This window comes from Homalodisca vitripennis, chromosome 4 (assembly GCF_021130785.1).
Source record: "Homalodisca vitripennis isolate AUS2020 chromosome 4, UT_GWSS_2.1, whole genome shotgun sequence".
Taxonomy (NCBI): domain Eukaryota; kingdom Metazoa; phylum Arthropoda; class Insecta; order Hemiptera; family Cicadellidae; genus Homalodisca; species Homalodisca vitripennis.
In genome coordinates, this window is record NC_060210.1 from 24,024,888 (window position 1) to 24,030,887 (window position 6,000).

Sequence of the window (6,000 nt, forward strand, 5' to 3'; positions counted from 1 at the left end):
ATGTATTATGCTTTTAAAATCTTGGAATCGTTGATCAAAAAAGCCTGAAACAATTTCCATGTATACTTGGTTATTGCTGGGGTTTTGTGATGGATTTTGTTTGTCAATGGTCTTCTTCAGAGTATGAAAGTGTTTATATTCAAACTGGATGACATTATTTTCCCACAGCTTAAGCTTTTTGAAAATGAAGTTACAACTGAAATTATTCTACCGATGTCCTTATCTTTGCCTTGCAGCTGAAAGTTCAAACCATTCAACTTTTCAGTTACATCAGTGAGAAAGGCAATATCTTGTACCAACGTAGGATCTTCGAATTCAGTGAGATGCTCACTAATATATCCGTTCTTTGAAGAATTCTACCAATGCAGGAAGCGACTCATTAAAATGTTGCAAAACTCTGCCTCTACTAAGCCAACAAGACTGTATGAAACAACACACGTCTTTAAAGAGCATGCGCTCTTGTTTTATTTAACTTTGACAACTGTTTTCATGAAGTTGTTCATACTGAAGAACTTTCCACACAATGACAGCTGGTGTATTATCCAATCTTAAGACACAACTTATGGCATGTCACTGTCTGTAGGACACAAGGCAATACCCTTCTCCACGCCTACTATTGAAGGAGCTCCAACCGTAGCTATGCTCACCAACTTCTTCACAGAGATATTTTCAGACTCAAGCTTTTTAAATGCTACAAATATACCGTTTCCAGTAATAAGCTCAGTAAGCAGTACTACCTTCACCAGCTCTTCTTTAGTTTCAAAATTTCAAATAACATTCTTACAAAAATGCCCAAGTGAGCTGTATCAACTATAACAGTTGATTATCAAGTTGTAAGGAAAAATAACTACAAAGTCAGTTTTAAGCTGTGAAATTACATCGGAGCTCATAGTTTAAATTCTTTGCATCATTCTTTTCTCTTTTCAGTTGAATTCAGTGGATGATTTTTTTCAATTCCACTATAAACGGCCTTGAAATGACGCTCAAAATTTCCTTTCTTTCCAACTGAGACACTCATATTACAAAGCTAACATACGCATTAATCTTTTACTTGCGTAAAAAAGTAATCGGTTTCCCACTCTACATGAAATTAATACGTTTTTGGCTTTTTTCTTGAATCAGCCATACTACAAACAAACAAGGAAAGAGTTTAAACGTGAAGGCATAATACACACGGCACAAACATAACCTCACTCTAGCGACACGAGTGATAACAGCTGACTGCTTACTGCTAGAGATGCCTCGCATACAGTTGGTAAATGCCACCGTAAGCAGTGCTGCCAACCCGAGCATGGCCGTGAGCTGCCCAAAACTATCCCGCGAGTCACCGGTGGTGATCACTGGTCAAGACAGTAAAGATTTGAAACGACACTTCAGGACAGCTATAATTAATTAGACTCAATTACGGATCAACACTATCAGTACTTATTTAGAATATAAAGGCAGTGGAAATGAGGTGGAACAAGAGATACAACCACAGAATAATACATAGACCTAAACAAACATGTGATGCAATCTAATTAGAATCAAACTTTCACTAGTATATACGTAAAATTAATGTTATACACAATTATTGTTTTTGAATAGACACATAGACTTACATTTGAATTAGATTTATGTAGTTCTAACTCATATCTTTAAACTTTTTCACAAATTTTGCAATTGGTTTCAGACATGTTCTCAAATGTAGCATCTTATTTTCTACTTCACTGAAAGCCTTTCATGTGTAATTATAAAAGTACAAGAAGAAGAAGAATATTAAATGAAATGTACTCTTAAATAAGGAAAACCTCAAAAATATGTGTTTGTGAAATGACATCAATGTTCTTAGACACCGTAAACAGTACAGGACTATGGTTACGCCAGTATTGCAAGATTAATAATGTATATTATCATCAAGGCAAGAACAGTAACACAAAAATGGAATGGTCACACTGGAATTGGCTTGTATGTGACAGCAAGCCAGAAAATATTACTACGAAATAACCAACAACTTAGACTGTCTCAGATACACTATATCTTACCACACAATATCGTGGTGGTCTTATCAATGTTAACATTAATACTAATTAAAAAATAGTCAGAGTATCTAAGCAAATATATGATAAGTATTGTGAACAAACAGCTGTGGCCATAGCAGTGTGACCATAACTACGCCTATTAATTGTTTTTTAGTGGACGGCGTTCATTGTTTACATAACACAGTGTTATATTAACACACTTCTACCCGAGTGGGCCAGAATGAACTCTGTGACAATGATGGCAATTCGCTTCCATTACCCTTGCTGGACATGGAGTCAGGGCCCTACTCAGTTTTGGCGGGCCCCGGAACAAATATTTGGCAGGGCACCGTCATGTACCACAGCGTCATTCCAATTATGATTCATCGGTCAGACCGGACACACGTGTTGAGGTATTTGTTGTTTCATCGTAGGAACTATTATTGACTTTTCCACTTGAATGCGTGATATAAATAAACACGATCAAGATCGCTAAATAAAAAGTAAGATTTCTATTTTTAAACTAATAATCGCAGTTTATTAAAAATTGCATAGAACGATACTACAAATTTAGCCTAGTGTTACGAGAATGTTTCAGATAAACGAGCAAACTAATGTTTCAAGCAAGTGCTAAACATTTCGAAATAAAAAAACATTAGTTATTAAAAAATTGCAGATAATAATAACAATGCTATTGCAACAACAAAAATATTTCAAAATTTACTTAACATATTTAAGAGTCCTAACGGAGAAAATATAATGTGTGAACCAAATAGAATAGCAACTAACTTCAACCAGTTAAAACAACCAAATCTTTCTCCATTGAAATTGTATTTAAATATTTGAAGTGGCAGCTTCCCACATTGATATTTACAGATAATACTACTAAGTATTATCTAACTTTTACTATATTTAGGTGGCAGCAAGCACGAATTCAAATCATTAAAATAGTTTATTTGAAATACTCTAAATTAGCGTCCTTTGACATTGTGGGATGGCATAATTACAGTAGCTGAAGTAAGAAATTGATATGACTCAATGAACCATTAATTCTGTCACTACAATGTGAGGAAACAAACGAGAGCAGCAAGCCTGTGTCTATTGTAAAAGGAATCACAAAACAATGAACGAACACAAAGTGTAATTTTGTGTGGCAATTAACCTTTCAGGGAGAGTTGTTTATTGAAATTAGATTTATTTCATTTGTACTTATAAAAAAATGTTTAATTCTCCGCTTCAGGGCCTCAAAATACAGATTTTTAAACTTAAACTCCAATTATTCGAAAATGGATCAAAAGATTGGAATGTCCTCCAATGACCATCACTTATGTTTGGTTTATCATTTAAAAAGAATATATGCCTATGATGTCCCAGTTGCTCATCTGGAAATTGCGTTTGAAGCTGTGGACAACTGCTAATTATATATGAAATGAAAACAACCCAGATTACTAGAAGTTATTCCTTCCAAATAATATTTGTACAATCACTCTAAAGTTGAGATAAAAGTATTAAAAGATTCACATAAGTATTTATAACACACAAATTAGACACATACAATTTAATTTAAAATGCATTTTCATGGGTCATCATTATAAATTAGTGAGAGAGAATCGGTTGAATGTTTATTTTGCTTTTGACTTTTCAATTGGTTGTCTTTAAAATTCAGTCATATTTTTCAATTGCATAAAATAATCAATTAAAAAACCGTTTATCTTTTAATAAACTTCAGATGTTGTTAATGAATTTAAAAATATTAGGTTTTGACACACTATGAACTAACCAAATAATTATAAAAACAATTAATAGTCAAATGTATAATAATCAGGTAAATAATACAATTTTCCAATAAAATACTGACAGCTAATTAGCATTAGATTAATTATATACCTTTCATGTAAATTTAAAATCACTAATTTACTTTTTATTACCAAAACAAAATCTTTTTAAAGTTAAAAAATACAATCAAGCACTATATATATGCCATAATGGTAAGACCAGATTTGTACTGAACTTATTTAAAGTCATCTACATTATTGTGACTGTTTCAAAATTGTCATATAGCCAAATATAGAGAATCCTTTTTATAGTTACCCTGATATAAAAGCAATAAACATGTATTATTTCATATTGACAATTCGTAAAATTTGTTTACAGTATGTTCAAGTAATACTTGTAATTGATATATTGAAACCAATGTGTTGTACTATACTTTAGTAGTTAGTTTTAAATGGTAATATGAAGCAAATAGGTTTGTAAATCAAACAAACAATGTATATTTACTTAATTACCACAATTTTCAAAATATTGAATTTGTTGATGTAAATAAATGTATGCGCTAGTATGTCTAACAGAATATATTAATTTCTAACATTTGAGAGTTTGTTGCTATAAAGTAGGCGGTTTACAATTTCAAGAATAATAAAGCCACAGTTATTATTCAATTTCACATCCATTGCCATAATTAACTGTTTTAGTTAGTTTTTACATAAGTCTGACTGGCAATTTCTTTCATTTAATGACAATTACTGATAATAACATTAATTGACTGATCTACTTGACTGTTTTTACTTATTAACTGAAACACTATACGTTTAATAAGCGTTTTTGGTTTTGACTTTAAAACATTTGTTTGAAAACTTCAACTGACAAACAAAAATATAATTTATTGTTTAAATTTATATTTCCTAACAATTGAATTAACTAACTATTTTCAATAAGTTGTTTCTATTAGCAATAAAGACTTTACAACCCTTTTTAGCATTTAAGAATATGTAATTTTTTAAATATTGCCTAAAGATATAAAAGTAAGACTCACCAGCATCCACTGCTGAACAGAGAATGTACTAGTATTTTTGTTTAGTTGATTTTTCTAACTTTATCTTATCCCATCATTATCAGTGATGTTTATGTATGGCATTAACACACAGTGTCTGATGTAACTTTTTACTTTGGTTATAAAGCAGAGGAAGTCTACTATGTGCTTTATCTCAGTTTATCATGTCTAAGTTCTTTATGTGAAAATATATCATATAGCATGTATAAAAAACCTTGTATTCAGTTGTATTTTTTTGTTTTATTGGAGTCATATTTGTACTAATATACAAGCTCATAAGGAGAAATGGGTATATCTGTAATAAGCTGTTTTTAACACTCTCTCCATCTTCCTCTCACTCCCACTCATCCTCTACCACCCCCTATCTCTCCCTCCCCCCCTCACTCTCTCTCTTTCTATCTCTCTCTCTCACAAAATTTATTTGCAAAAAGTAATGTTAAAGCAAGTGTTTCCGATCCTTTATAATGATATAGGTCCTAAGAAGTGTGAGTTGAGTAAAGACAATTAAAAGTTGAATGAGACACACAAATCTCTTCTACAAGGAACCAAAGAGTCTAGGGGCAGAAGTCTGTCATGTAAGCAGATGCATAAGAATTCCTGCACTGACAACTAATAAAAGTCAAAGCTGGCTACGGTAGCAGGGTGACCAGCTGGGCAGTTGATACTTGAGAGTAACCAAGGTAATTGACAATTAAACTTTCTGCAACTTAGCAAGCTCCCAAATATGTCTAGATATAATGTGGCTAACAATAAAAAAAGTCAAATCTGGCTACGGTAGCAGGGTGACCAGCTGGGCAGTTGATATTTGAGAGTAACCAAGGCAATTGACAATTAAACTTTCTGCAACTTAGCAAGCTCCCAAATATGTCTAGACATAATGTGGCTTACAATAATAAAAGTCAAAGCTGGCTACGGTAGCAGGGTGACCAGCTGGGCAGTTGATACTTGAAAGTAACCATGGCAATTGGCAATTACACTTTCTGCATCTTAGCAAGCTCCCAAATATGTCTAGACATAATGTGGCTTACAATAATAAAAGTCAAAGCTGGCAACGGTACCAGGATGACCAGCTGGGCAGTTGTTACTTGAGTGTAACCATGGCAATTGGCAATTACACATTATGCAGCTTAGTAAGCTCCCTAATGTGACTAGACTTGTGGCTTATAA

At 32.8% G+C, this 6,000-nt stretch overlaps 1 protein-coding gene across 2 annotated transcripts in view; it reads right to left on the minus strand.

Annotated features, from left to right (window-relative positions):
• LOC124359049 overlaps positions 1–4,917 on the minus strand; it is a 37,135-nt gene extending 32,218 nt beyond the window's left edge. Inside the window, exon 1 of one of the 2 annotated variants that reach the window (XM_046811449.1) lies at positions 4,816–4,917. The gene's annotated coding sequence lies outside the window, so the exon portion shown is untranslated. The remainder of the gene's footprint in view (positions 1–4,815) is intronic. The other variant, XM_046811447.1, reaches the window with a different exon arrangement.
• Positions 4,918–6,000: the final 1,083 nt, after the last annotated feature.